Source organism: Ailuropoda melanoleuca, chromosome 2 (assembly GCF_002007445.2).
Source record: "Ailuropoda melanoleuca isolate Jingjing chromosome 2, ASM200744v2, whole genome shotgun sequence".
Lineage (NCBI taxonomy): Eukaryota > Metazoa > Chordata > Mammalia > Carnivora > Ursidae > Ailuropoda > Ailuropoda melanoleuca.
This window is the reverse complement of record NC_048219.1, coordinates 52126103-52142304: the sequence shown is the minus strand read 5'-3', so window position 1 is coordinate 52142304 and position 16202 is coordinate 52126103.

Sequence of the window (16202 nt, the reverse complement as noted above, 5' to 3'; positions counted from 1 at the left end):
AATGTTGTGGTACAATGGTGAAACATGTAAATTCATCACCAATGGTGATCTGGAAGGCAAAAAATGAACTAATGACCTTGTAGTGTTGGACAAAGAGGCTTCATGGCAAAGTGTTGATGTTGTTATGAAATACATTTTAAAAAGTGTTTCAAAAAAAAGCAATGGGTATAGATTATGGCTTATGGAGTCATTGGAAACACATATTTTCCAAAAAAATCTAAAACTTTTAACAGAGCTCTTTTACTATCCTGGATTAAAACTCTATGACTTTTGAAGATTGAAAAAATCATCTGCCCCCACCTTTAGCCGGGCAGAAAGCAGACTAGGAAAACTCCTCTATTGGAAGGACATAGTCTCCCTTATCCTTTTCAGATGTGGCTAAGGAAGGTTGATGATAAAGGATGTTGCAAAGAGAACAGAATGGAGAGCTACACCCAGGGAAGAGAAGTAGGCCTATTAAAGGGACATCCTTTACCCCAGAGTAGGAGAATCTGGTAGTTATTGCACAGCAAGATTACTGAATTGTTACGAACTAGTTACTTTTGTTTGCCTTCCATTTTCCTCTCCTTTTAAATTTCTTGTCTTTTTAAGCTGGTCTGATCTCATCATTGGATAGTGAATATATAGAGGGCAGGTTTTTATCTATTTTGGTTCATACTCGTCTGTATCAAGAGGCGCCGCATTTGGACTTGACTTGGATCATGTGAGGTCTTGGATTTTGAGCCAATTGTCATAATTTGATACTTTTGCAGTGTCCCAGGGCAAAGGGGGCATATTATGTGAGTGAGAGATAAGTGAATAATTATGGGGAAATGACTTACTGATCATAGTTCCATAATTTTATGGTAATTTTATCTATAGACTTAGAAAATTCCATTTGACAGCAAAGGCCATTGACGTATTAAATAAAGTACATTTGATTTTTCTTAAACCCAGCTCCTATTTCTGTGCACATTAATGTATTTGCAAATAAATGTGCAGAAATATTAGCCAAAGATGATTTTTAAATGATAAACATTAGTAAAGTGAAATAATTTTGTTAATATTATCTTCATGTAAAGAAGATGATCGCATTATAAAAACAAAAGATCACCACTTTGTTACCTGCTAATGGAGGCTGGTAACCAGACAAATTAGAGAGTAAAAGGATTTCTTTTTTAAATCTAAATAATCTTGAAGATTGAGAATGGCTGTTACCATATCACGTTATGAAAAACTACTTTCTTTAGGCCTAAAGATTATTATTTACAAAGGGTGGTGTGTACTTCCACCACTTTATTTCTTTGTCATAGTTTTCTTTCCGTATAAGTACTTACTTGTGTACTGACATTTATTTAAAAGTGAATTCTCAAAGACTTGTAGAATTATCACAATGAGAAAAGTGCCGAACAATTTTACGAGGCAATAATCCAGTTCTCTTATTGCAAAACGTTCTAACCAGCCTTCAGCCTTACAGTGTATCCACGCGGGAACCAGATTATTGCCTCATAAAACAGCTCTGTGCTCCTATTATGGCTTAAATGTAATTGTGTTTAAAGACCTTGTTGATTCCATTTAGCAAAATTAGTTTTTATCTTATTTCATGATAACAATGGTTTCTAATAACCTTGATGATATTTTGATATGTGCCCAATTATGTTTCCAAGAATAGTTTTTTTAAAGTAAGATTTCTACTGAAAAAAATTTCTAATCTTTCTTAGTTTATTGCTTTAATTCACAATCTTTTTTTCCCTGTGATAATTTATTTAACATAATAAGTTTATTTCCTGATTTTGACCCATATAAAAAAAAATCAAAGCCAATTTTTCTCTTGCACATTCATCAACTATGAAAAGTTGGGTTTCAGTGATACACATTTACCGTTACACATTCTAATGCTAGACAGTTTTGGATCTGAATCTAGGTTTTAGCACTTTTTAAGATGTGTGGTCATGGTCAAGTTGCTTAATCCTCTAAGCCCCAGTTTCTTCACTTAATTTAAAAATGGAGATATTGTAACAAAGATAGAGCTATCTCATAGGAAAATTAGTGAGAATTAGATGGCCTTAGTGTTCAATTACTTTTCCCCCTTATGTTTATGTATATTAGTTTTATCTTATTTTTATATATAAAAAAGTATGCTAGAGTTCATACATGCATATGAAATAAAGATTATAAATAAAGGAAATCACAGAAGAAATCTGGTCAAAAGATATTTTTGTAGCAATTAAGGATCACGGGCTACAGAACAGGAATACAAAAAATAGATCATCTTCATAGGTTAAATTTCAACAATTTTTTTTCTAACAAGAAAAGAGATAATTTGAGACTGAGTCAAAAATCACCACAGAGTATAGAGAGGATGATTGGATGTCCTCCAATATCCCTTAGCCAGATTGTAGATAATCTAATTCTTGAGGCCCAGGAAATTTAGTTTTCTTTAAATATTACTATTCTAAAGCATCATTTTTATTTGTGAAGATTATTTTATTACAATATTAGCAATGGCTTTGGATTTTATGAATGACTGTTTGGATCATTTTTTCTTTCCTGTGAACTGTAAAATATTCTCTGGGCACCAACTCAGCAATTGCCTGTCCCTTTCTTTACCTGGCAATCACAACTGTTAACTCGTAAATTCAGATTTCTTTTGTACTCAAGAGTGTATTTTTCTTAAGTCAAATTTAAATATAGAAAATCATATAAGTTCTGTTTTTCCACAAGAGCCTATGTATCATTCAGGAACCAATCTTAAACATTTTCTTCTAAGTGAAAATTGTAGATTCTGCTAACTTAACTAATATTATTCACCCAATACTCAGTATGAAGTAGCCATTTGAATTCTAGAAGAAACGTTAATTATCAATTTACCTTATTTGTCAAAAGTATGTTGAATGCCTGGAGTGTTGTATAGTCTAATAAATTTAGGGCAATTTATAAATGCTTCAAAAAATTCCCAGCATTTGGTAGGTATTAAGTTAGGAACACCAAGTATGAAAGGTCTTGCTATTTTTGTCATTTTCACTAATGTTAATATTTTAGTTATATTCAGTAACTTAGTCACTAGGTATCTATTCAGTTTAGTTTTTTCCCCAAACTTTTTAAAGAAGCAGATACTCCTGAGAGGTATTTGTAAAGGAAGATTATTATCTACTTCTTAATCTGGAAAGTTGGGAGAAAACAAAGATTAGTGGTCATGATTATCAATAGTGAAGCAAAGAGAGAAGAAAATAGGAAGTGGATTATCTTACCCACCACTAAACATATGGTAGCTGCTCTAATCAATTTTGTATCATTTTTAGAAAATTGTTTTGATTTATAAACAAAGATGAAACCAGAGGGAAATCTGCTTACTTAATAATGTTAGACATTCCTTTTAGGGCCAAGCACTGCTAAGACTCTGAGGTTTTACATGTTAACATTTTCTTGGTCCCTTGAAAAATGACGTCAGTAAAATTCAAAGAATTCATTGCCATCTCCTTCATTGGGGTATTGTGAAAATGCCCATTAACATTTATAGAGTGCTTTGAGCTCCTAAAAAGAAAGACATTACCTAAGAACAAAATAAGTAATTTTAAAAGCAGCATTTGAATAATTTAATTGTAAATGAATCAAACACACATGCATTAAACTTATGTAAATACAAGTGTGAAATTAAGCAATGGAGTACTTGGCCAAACCTGCTCTAGGTTTTATGAAATGGAAACATCTTAAACATGGTTTGATGGATTTCATAAACCTAATATGTAGACAAGTTTGCCAGTCCTTGATACTACAAATAAATATTTCACTGAGTATTCAAAAGAACTCATATTTCTAATAATCTGACAAATTCTCAAGAGAAACTCATAATGTCAAAGGGATATTTATTTCAAATAAAAAAATTATTGCTTTGTCTTATTAAATGTTGATTGCAAAGATAAGCCTCATGTTCTATCCATTCAACTGATATTTGATTACAGATAATGGTAGACTTTATTACACCTCTTAGACATGCAACAAGTATTTATTAAGTTTTAGGAGTATGAATGCTGAAATTATAGATTGGCTCAAATATCAATGGAGTTGATGTCTAGCCTTGGAACCTCAAACATAACATTTAATGGGCCTCAGAAGACTGAGGACATATATGAAAACATCGTGATTATGAAGCCTTGGCAGAATCCGTCATTAATGAACCTATGTAGAAACTCAATTTATGTTACCAGACAATTATGCCTTTTAAGTGGAAATCATTTTTTCTTACCTACATTTACAAAAGCTGGAGTAAGGCTATAAATAAAAGATAGTATAGACTAGAGCAAGACTATAAATAAAAGATAAATTGCATTGTATTCTTTGTTTCTCCTCTTCACACTGCTCAAAATTATGAGTATATTTGAGAAATACAGCTTTGAAAATTCAGATTCCTGCTCTGAATTCACAAAAGTCCGTTTGATTCTAAATAATGTATGTCATTTTGACTACTTCAAAGTTGCTGGATTTTCATTCCTAAGGTCATTAAATTGTCAAGTTAGTACCTTGTCTTTGAAGGCATTCGCATAAAAGAGATAGTTCTGTAAGTAATAATTATCAGAGCTTAAGATGAAGGTGAAAAGTAAGAAAAATGATTAAGTACTAACCATGTGCCAAGCCCTATGCTTTATGGATATTATCTTATTAAATCACAGAAACCATCTAGTGAAGATATAACTACCGTTTCACAAAAAGGGAAATTAAGTCTCTGACAGTTTGAATAACTTGTTTACGATTACAGCCAATAGGAGACATATGTAGATTCACACCCAGGTCTGTGTTACCCCAAATCTAACGCTATTCTCCTTATATCCTACGTCTTACCATGATAATCCATTTTCATGGCTTTTCAAAGTAGTCATCACAGCTCAGAGATTGTCCGAGAAGTTATTACTTTGGAAGTAGCTGAAGAAATTGTGAATTTCTTCACAGAAACAAAACAAAACCAAAAACACATTTCTTTATGTTAACCGATACTTGTTGGAAGGTGGGAGTGGCTTAATTGACGGGAGTAGGTTACTTGGGCTCAATTGTTGTAGAGATTTTCCTGATTTAGAGGGAGACCAAGTCTTTATATTAGGCTTGTTTATTTCTTTGGAATGTATTAGAAAAAAATTAGAAAGAATGAGAGATAACACATAATAAATCCACAAAATATTTACATCCATGATATATAACACCAGTAAAACAAAATAGTTCTCAGAACAGAAAAAGCCAAAAATGCAGCTCTTCTGGTAGACCTTGGAAATGCATGTTCATCCCACTCCATCTTCAAGATGAAGTCAAAGATGAAGTCTTCCACAATACATACAACCGAGTCAGTCTTTAGGTGTAGGTGTTGTAAGGTGAAGAGCAAAGAGATACACATAAAACTGGATTGGCTAAGTCCTCTGTTCACCTGTGGGTCACTTTCACGTGATAGGTTCTCATTTAATCACCTCATCCATTTTCTCCCCTATTGTTGAGCTAAAGGGCCAAAAATGAGATTGCTTGATTAAAAGAGCTTTTTCCTTTCATTATGCACAGTATATTCCATTACTTTGATAAATACTTATGTGCTATTGTATTTTCTGTTTCAACAATCCAGTGAACTACATTGTATCCTCATTTTACTGAAGAGGAAATAGGCTCTGACCTTAATAGCCCTAAGGTTAATCAACTGGAGAGTGGCAGATCCTGGATTTCAGCCCTGTTAGTTTTCATTTCCAAGCTATGCTCTTGACTTCTGTGGTAATTCTAATTTAAATAAACGTTTCTAACCTAGGATTTAATTTAAAGTGGTAAAAGCAGTGTTCCAGTCAAGCCAAATAGGAATTTAGAAGTAAATGCCAACCAAACAGTCTTGTATGTCCTCTGGTGGGCATCTCTTAGAATTTGTGCAATGGTAAATAGCAGGGTAGAGTTCACAGACTCCCACATACTGACTTTTTGTGTTATGATAGTAGTGACTATCATTATTATTTTCATTATAAGTATCATTATTCCTAAAGTAAATGAGAGAACTGAGGCCCCAAAAATTCTCATCACCCCATGCTATAATTTGGGGCTTCCACAATTTTTATTTTCTTTGATCATGACACTGAATATTTATTATTCGATATTTATCCTAATAAATATCTCACTTCTTAATGGAAAGAGTGTTAGCTGTCCTCTCCCCTTTCCTTCTGTCTTTGTAAACAAGAAAAAAGTCAATTATCAAATGCTAGGTTATTAAGACAAATGAAAGGAAGTTAGAAGTTTCTATTAAAACTTCATCTTTCAAAGTAAGACTCTAACCTTCTTTACTCTGGTCTTTTTGTTTTATCTCGGCTATAGGTGCTAATTGAATAAGAAAGAGAACAAATAGATGAGCATGTATCTATATATACAATTTATAGACTGTTGTATGTTGGAAAAGAGTAGACCTAGGGTGAAAATTATTTTAAAATTATCCCAGGTAGTCTTCAGGTATGAATGGGGATTTCAGAAGCTATTTAAAATGTCAAAGATATCATAAATGATATATAACAGATGTTCCATTTTAAATATAAATATCCAAGGAAAATTAGAAAAATCTGTATATTAAAATATATATCTTGGCAAGAGTAAATGTTAAAAGAGCAAAAAAGATTGAGAGAGAAAATTTTGGTGTCAGAGGAATCCTTGGTGTAGAACGTTAAAACAGTGGCTTGTAATGTAATGGGCAAACCTCAATAGGAATGATATAGTTATACCATAATAGCCAACAAAGACCTAAATGGTGTCACTTACTATTACTCAGTTGTTAGGTAGATTGGAATAAACAATCACCTTGGTTAAAGGGACATTGTACTCATTCAGAAATTGGAGATTAGCAGGAAAACTCTTCATTCATTAGACAATGTTTGAGTGTTTCTCTGGGTTAGGTATTGTTTTAGGTGCTGGAGATATAGCAGTGAACAAAACAGATGAAAATCTTGCCCTTAAGGAAGAAGACCTATATCAAGTATGAGGCCCATGGAAGGGTGGAATTGCTATGAAAGCATATTGGTTGAATCATTTATTGGTTCTTAATAAAATGTGTCCTTAGTAATTAAATCTATTCCTCTAAAGTCAGTTATTCTCATCTTCTCAAATCAAGTTTGTTGTTTTTTGAGATTTCTCAAGCAATAGCATGTCTGTTCTAGGTCTATTTGTACTATTTAATATAATCAGTCCACATCCATAATACCTAACCTGAATCCTAGAGATTAGAACAAATGACCATTCTAGAAGGAAAATAAAACCACTGAATAGTAAAGTTGCAATTATCCATAAGCCATCAATTCTCAAAATTTTCTCACATTTTGAGATCATGCTTTTTGAAAAATAATAACAGGTATCATCTGCAGATTTTTGTTTTTGTTTTTTGTTTTTTAAAGGCATTGAGTCTTCTGTGAAATGTTATGTTTTATGAACCTGCTTTGGATGTAGCTTTTGAAAAGGCCAACGAGAAATTCTAAACCCCTTTTTGTGATATATTCTTGTTCCCATCAGTGACCTCTTCATTGAGGAGAGAGAGAGGAAGGAAGAAAGAAAATGAGGTTTTCTCTGATGACAAGTCAATTTAAGAGAACCCTCTGATCAATGACTGCGCTTGGCTAAGGCAAGAGGTTTCTGGTTTCTTTTAAGGGGAAAAAAATGCCAACACATCATTGATAGCTTGTAGTCTTTGAAAGTGGGAATACATGTTCTCAATAAGGCATAGAAAAGTTAAGCTTGATTTTGCATAAGGACTTCATTTGCAGAGTATAAAAATATCCTCAGTGAAGTTAATGGCCAGGAGAGAGGAAGTAAAGCTGAAAAGTTATATTTGAAAAAAACTCGCTAGAAAAGACATAATAATGAACTTTGTCTTACTAAACAAATGCTGACTTCAATTAATGGCTAAGCATTTTTAAAAATATGCATGATGCTATTTATTTCTTCAATTAGCCAATAGGAGTACTGACATTGAAATTACGCTAAATTATGAGACTTATAAACCCGTTGCCTCTCCCGGGTTTAGAAGCCACAGCATGTAGGATATTTGAATATGAATTGATTATAAGACACAAAGTACTAAGAAAAGTGAATGTAATTTTTTATTTCATGCAGGAAACCAAATTGCCTGTTAGATTCAACATACGGGTGTGCAGGCACAAGTAGGGACTGCCATGTCTCTATCAGTGACAACTGCTCATAGAACTGAAATTGTTTACTCTGAGAAATTTGACTAGTGATTTCCTATATCTCTTATCTAGCTTGTGATGAGCTCATACTTTTCTTTGTTCACAGTGTCTTACAGTCAGCTAAATGAATAACAGTAATAATTTGCTTTAATATAGTACTTCTCATCAAAGTATTTTAAAGTGCTTTTGCAAAGAATTAAACCGTACAGGATCCAGTAATGCATATGCTGTGTTGTTATTCACATTGTAAAGTGAAGATATAAAGAGCTTAAGTGGCTCTTCCCAGATCTATGGAAAAATCAGTCAAAGATTCATGAATTAATTGTAGGAATCCTGGCTCCTACTTCATTGATCCAAAGCTGGACCTCATATTTATTAGATAGACATATTTGTCTTTAAAGGCTAACCAGAATCATGCATTTCTTACAGCTCTAATTTTCTCAGCTTAGTAATGAATAATAAAAAAGAGTTGCCAGGATAGAACGAGGTTGAAATGATAGATTTGTAGCAAGTTAGACTGTTATTTTTAAATATAATATACTTAAAGAAACAAGATCTTTGTGTCTGCATCCCCTTTCTCAATTTGTTTGTTCATAATCTTTGTTCATAAAATAATTTGCTTGTGAGTGAACAAAAGAGAGGTCATTCTTTTGCCTATCTAAAAATTTAAATTAAAAAATAATTTAAATTTAGAGTAAAAAAATTCTTTGTGCAAAACAGAATTTTTATTTATTTTTATTTATTTTATTTTATTTTATTGCTTTTGGCCACTGCACTATTTAAGAATAACACAATGGGTGATGGGTATAAGAGGGCAGTTGTTGGGATGAGCTCTGGGTATTGTATGTGAGTAATGAATCACTAAATTCTATTCCTAAAACTAATATTACACTATATGTTAACTAACTTGATTTTAAATAAAATAAAGTTAAATTTAAAAAGAAAAAAAACTAAGGGTTTGCCTGTGAACACTTCTCTTGGAAGAAAATAGTCATTAAGGACCTCATATAAATATATGTAGATCTCTTTATGGAATTTTTTTACATACATATATAAGTATAAACCAATTTTCATTGGTTTTCTTTTATCAAAATGGCTTCTTGGAATATAATTGACTCAGGTATTTTAGCTGCATATTAATCTTTACTTACAAAATGGATAGACCATCTTATATATATATTTTTAAGCTAGAAAGTTTAAAAAATACAAGACTGCATTTTCTGAGAGTAATCTGACTATCAGGCTTAAACATGCTGTGCTGAAGATCTGTTCAGAACATACCCTTGTTGGTCTAAATGTTGAAAACTCGGAGGCCATGAATCGGCAATCAGACTCTGTGGTATTTACTCAAGGAGTTGAAAACTTATGTCCACATAGAAACCTGCACACAAATGTGCATAACAGCGTTATCCATAATTGTCCCAAATGGGAGGCAATCCAGATGTCCTTCAGTAGGCGAATGGATAGGTAAACTATGGTACATCCAGATAATGGAATATTACCCAGCCTTAAAAAGAAATCCTCTGTCAAGCTGTAAAAAGACATGGAAGAACCTTAAATGCATATTACTAGGTGAAGTCAATCTGAAAAGACTAGATCCTATATGATTGGAACTACACGATGCCATGGAAAAGACAAACTATGGAGACAAAAAGCTCATTGTTTGCCAGTGGTGGGGTGGGGAGAGATGACTAGGCAGAGTACAGAGGATTTGCAGAGTAGTAAAAACACTCAACACTATTACAGCGATGGCTATATTTCATTATACATTTATCCAAAGTCATAACATATGTGACACCAGGAGCGAACCCTCATGTAAACTCTGGACTCTGGGTTTGACATAGGATGTGTCAAGGTAGGCTCATCCTGGGTAACCAATACATCATTCTGTTAAGTGATGTTGACAGTATAGGAGGCTGTTCATCCCTTGGGGCAGGGAGTATACGTGAAATCTCTACCCTCCTCTCAATTTTGTTGTAAACCTAAAACTGCTCTAAAAGTCTCTAAAAAAGGAAAACCTCTCTGAGGGGACTCTAAGTGTACTTCTTTGGGGATATTTTTCTTCCTATGCTGAACCCTGTTCAGGATATTTGTGTTTCTAAAATAGGCCTAAGAGAAGAGTCTTCCTTCGAAACAAATTGTAGTCAATAGCTCAATCATTTGGTAAATCGCTTGTAATTTTTTCTAAAGAACAGGGAATTTGGTGGAAATGCCTGGATTCTACATAAATTTTGAGGCTATTAGACTATGATAAACTTTCCTTCTATACCATTTCCTAATTTAATCTAAGTGTTTCTTGTAGCGCCTGGGTGACTCCATTGGTTAAGCATCTACCTTGGGGTCAGGTCATGATTCCGGTCCCGGGATCAGCCGTGTCAGACTCCCTGCTCAGCGGGGAGCCTGCGTCTCCCTTTTCCTCTGCCGCTCCCCCTGCTTGTGCGCGCTCTCTCTCTCTGGGTGAAATAAAATCTTTAAGTGTTTCTTGTTTGCCTATTATGGGAGCTATGGGGGTGGGGTGGGGTATAAAGATAAATAGCACCCAGTTCCTGCTTGGACTCTGAAGACTCTAAAGCTTGGGCACAAAGGTCATCTATGATTCAAGGTGGAAATTTGCATGCCATGAGATCCAGTGTCCACTGTATTTAGGATGGAGAGTCAAGGATAAAATCATAAAGCAATGTCATCTAGCAGGACTCTATGGGTATATAATACAGTTTGAAAACATTAACAAATGCATAAGTAAGGCAAACAAAGACATGCAACTAAAATTTAATTAAGACCTGTTTAAAATTATTCATTCAAAAAGACTTATTGGGTGACTCTAATGTCTCAGATGCTACTCTAGGACACTAGATGGAATGAAAGGCTTGCCCCTTAGGATGCATGTAGTTTGGAGAAGGTGGGGAGATAGATGTTATAAAAGTTCCTCTTCAATTTCAGTGATCAGTGAGATGAAGGTCACGTATAGGGTACTGAGATCGTATACGACAAGGTTATCTAAGCTAGTGTGGAGAAATATGGAAAGCTGCTCAGAATGCCACATTTAGGCTGAGATGAGAAATGTGAAGAGGAGTTTGAAGGTCTTGAAAGGAGTCCCGTGCTTTGTAGGAGTTAAAAGAAGTCCAAAGCCCAAGGGTGTCATCAGCCTAGAGGAGATGAAGAGGTGATGAGACCAAGGAGGGGAATAAGGAGCCAGACCCTGCACGCCTTACTAAACTCGCACACAGTTCTTTCTGCAAAGAACAGTGAGAAACAAGTGACAAGTTGTAAGCAGAACAAGATGATCAAATTCCAGTTTTTAAAAAGATGACTCTGGCTCCTCTTTGAGAATGGATTTGAAATGACTAAGAATGGATGTGGAGGGACATTTAAGAGAGCCTCTCCGCAGTTCAGAAGAGAGGATGGTGGCTTGCATTAGATTCTCAGTGACACGGTTTCTGGGCTATCATTGATCTCTTCTGTTTTCACTATTAGCTTCTAAAACAAAGTAAAATATACTTGTTCAATAGCAAATGAAGTTTCCCGAAGAGATCTAAATGGAAGCCTCTGCTGATCCAAATGCATGCTCAGTATGTATTGATTGTGGGTGGGCAGAGCGTCCTGCCTGTCTGGGGTTTTTATAATGGTCCAGGTAGTGCCTAAAGATCTCATGAATGGCCTCCTAAGGAGTCAGATAATGATCTTATGCCCTAAAAAGGAAGATGATATTAACCTATCACCAGGACCTGTGAACATTTTCAGTAAGATGAATCTTTCAAAGTTTTTTAAATTAAATAATGTGTCTATTTTATATTTCTAATGCTGAGAATAAAGCTTTGACTTTAAATCTAGAATGTGCATATGTGGGTGAACTGGAAAAAACAACACATCTTTTATTTTACACCTCAAAGCATACATAAAATATAATTGGAAGCATATTACACACATTTTAATTGTATAAGATCACAATATAACTTCTAGAAAATTATTTAACAATATAAGAGAATAGCTTTCAAAGAAAAAGTGCTATTTTTACGAGAACTTCTTGCATTTAAAATAAACTTAATGTTACAAATATCTCACTCTTAGTTTATCAAGCAACATTACGATTGATTAGAGAATAGTTTAACTATGGCAACAATATGAATCAGCTTAACACTTCTCCTCCCCTTCATTCATCTTGGAACGAGATAATGAGGCAAGACTACTCTAGTAAAGATATCACTTTTAGCCGAATAATTCATCTGTGAATAGCCCCAGACTGCAAAAATTACAGCATCATTTAAGCATTATTTATGGTTAGTATGAGGTTAAAACTTGGGCAATATTTCATAGTGCAAGGAAGAAAACTATTCATGTCAGTGTATTTACGCATTTTATAGAAATGGATCAGGATGATTCTTCTTTATAAAGTTAATGGAACCTATTGAATAATATTACTAGATTAGTTTTTAGGTCAATGAATATTTTTTTAAAATTAGGCAAACACTATCTATTAAATTTAATAATTTCTAAAGGCATCTAATCCACCCCTCATCTGCTAACAGAGTGTTCCTATATAGCCCTGGCACCTAAATTCCATTTTAAAATATAAACATAATTACTAAAGAGCATAAATAAAGTTTACAATGCAATCTTTCCAGTTCCAATTGTCATCCTATCTGGGACACCTTCATGCAAATAATCTGCTGCGCTTGATAGTAATTCATATAATCTAGCAAAGACAATGGAGATTAAAAATCAAAGTGCTTACTTAAATACAAAAGACACAGACTTTAGACACATGAAACATTCATGTAAATTAAAAACAAATGCACAACCTCCTGTAAGGCTGAATTAAATTGCAGCACATACGGAAAAATTCTGGAAATGTCTTCTTTCATTCAACTGTCTCCCTAGAGTCCTACTCATCACAGTATTGGTAACTGCCCTTGGTCATTCTTCCTCTCTCCACTGATTAAAACAAAAACAGAAACCGTACATGCTCACAAAACAACAATGATGATGTATCATCCACTGAAGAAATTAGACAAGCCATAAACAAACAACAGATAAATGCTTATTGCTACCTAGGATTTAGAATAACAACATCTCGGGAATCATTTGTTTGCAAGGAAACCTAATCAAATTAAAAAGAAAAATATTTATTCCCACCTATTGACAGCCTCGGCGTTCTGTATCAAGAGTTTAGTCTTTTTCTGAAGGCTAAACTAGTCCACAAGTAGTGTAGGTGGAGAATTGTGGTATGGGATCGGTGTTTCAGTTTCTAAGTTTAAAAAGTAGATATAATTTGTTTTGTAACCACACAAATCATGAATATTCCCTGTAGATAAGTTTGAAAATATAATTCAGAAAAAAAAAAGTTGAAAAATATAAGAAGAAAAACATAACCTTATGGTTAGCCATTGTCTCCCTTCTTTTTCTGAGACCCTTGCGTAGGTTCATTGCAGTACTGGAAAAAATAGAGCGTGTCCTATGCATTGTCACACAGCAAGAATTTCCTCAGAGGGCCTATCATGGATGCCTGAGTGCCGACACTGTCCCTAACCCTCCAGCCTGGCCAGCTGCTCTGACCATTGCTTCAGTACAGGATGAAGGGAAGGGCTAAGGGCCATGTCCGTGCTCTTACACTCTTGGTCTTGAAGGTAGCCTTTGAATCACTTTTCTGCTAGTTTGGAAATGAGGCATAGTGACAGCAACTTGAGAAGTCCTCATCCCTGTGAGGTTTTTTTTTTTTTTTTTAAGATTTTATTTATTTATTTGACAGAGAGACAGCCAGTGAGAGAGGGAACACAAGCAGGGGGAGTGGGAGAGGAAGAAGCAGGCTAATAGCAGAGGAGCCTGATGTGGGGCTCGATCCCATAACGCCGGGATCACGCCCTGAGCCGAAGGCAGACGCTTAACCGCTGTGCCACCCAGGCGCCCACCTGTGAGTTTTGATCGAATGGTCAGCTGAGCTCAAGTACACAAAGTCCAACTCCTCAATTAGGTGCACTTGAATAATTGTGCTCTGGATCCTAGTCGTATTAGTTGGAGTTCTCCAGAGAAACAGAGCTAATAGTGTATGTGTGCATATACATATGTATGAAATATTTATATACTTACATATAGATGTGTATATAAAGAAATTTATTATAAGAAATTGGCTCATAGGATTTCTGTCAAGTCCCAAGATCTGTGGCTGGAGACCCAGGAGACCTAATGGTATAGTTCCAGTCCAGTTTGAAGGCTGAGAACAGGAAGAACTAATAGTCTAGTTCCAGTTGTAAAGTCTACAGGCTTGAGACCCAGAAAGAGCTAAGAGCTGATGTTTTAGTTTGAGTCCCAAGGCAAACAAAAACTGATGGCCCAGTTTAAAGACAGTGTAGCAGGAGGAATTTTCTCACTCAGGGGAGTGTCAGTTCTTTGTTCTAGTCAGGCCTTCAACTGATTGGATGAGGCCCACCTACATTAGAAAGAATAATCTGCCTTATTAAGTTTATTGATTAACTGTTACTCTCATCCAAAACACCCAGAGTAATGTTTGGCTAGATATCTGGGCACCCCATGGCCCAGTCCACTTGAAACATAAAATTAACTATCCTACTGGTTTTCTTGTGTGAGTATAGACATTTCCCCCGATATCTCCTCTTATCTCCCACACGGTCAATTATATATTCTCCTCTGATCTTTCTCATTGACATATAAACATATTTTAATGCTCCCCACCTTCTAGAAATCCTGACTTGACTCCAACATCTTGCTCATGCTGTTGTATTATTTCTTTGCTCCTGTAAAAGTTTAGAAAGAATTGTCCTTATGTATGATCTCACTCCCATTTTTGTCTTTGCCCTCCATAGTCTGTTTTTCCTTTGGCATTCTACTCAAATAATGACTATCAATTTGCAGCCAATCTTTTATAATTCTTCCTCCTTTCATGACTTCTCAGGAGTACTTGATGTGGTTGATGTCTCCCTCTTCTTGGAATCACATTCTTCTCTTGGCTTCCTTCGCATCTCCCGCTCCTTGTTTTCTTCCTCTCCAGTGTGGCTTGCTACCTCACAGGTATTTTGTTGCCTTTTCTTCCTCTGTCAGACTTTGAGTTTTTAAAGTGATTAAGGGTTCAGTTCTCAGTCCTGAGTTTTCTATCTATATACTTTTCTTGAGTTCTTGAGTGATCTTATTCAGAGCACTGGTTTTTAAATACCATTTGAACAGATAATTAGCACCACTGCTTTATAATGCTTTTACCTTAAGACATTTGCAAAATTTCTCTGTGCTTCAGTGTATTGGTCTATATATTCAAAATAATAATAACTAACAGGAGTTTTGTAAGGATTCAGTAGATTAATATGTGCAAATATTTAAAACTATGCCTGGTACAAAGTAGGCGTAAAGTAATAGTAAATGTTGTATATGAATGTCTATGTGTCTGTGTTTTCATTCACTTCTAGGAAACTAAACTTTGGTTGCTTGTTTGTTCTGCCTTCCTAATTCTTCAGTGTATCTTTCCTCCTTTCCTTCTCAGTGGATATATTTATATATTGACATTGAAACTGACCAGTAGTACACTGTCATGGAAAGGAACACAATCTGGAGTCAAACATCAAAAGTTACAAGCAGATATTCACAATCAGTAAACTGTGAGACCTTGGGCAAGTTACTTCCTCTTTCTGGGCCTCAGTTATATCATCTGTGTAGAGGGCATTAAAATAATAGTAATGCCTATTTTATGGAGTGATGGGAATTCAATTGTTTAATACATACAAAGCATTTAGAACAGTGTCCATTTGGAGGAAACACTCTTGAGAGAATTATTTTATCTGCAGTGAATTATATATGCTTATATTTTCATTACTAAAGGAATTTGTTGTTATTCTAATTTCCCACTGGATTATATCCTCATTGAATACCAAGCCATATCAACAACACAGCTGTGTGTGTGTGTGTGTATTCGATATAAATAATCTTAGTAATTTTTCCTGATGTATATGTAAGATCTTACCGCAGATTATCCATCTTTTATGTTTGTAAACAAATGTATGATCTCTTATTATAGAAGTATCTTATAAATAGAAAGTT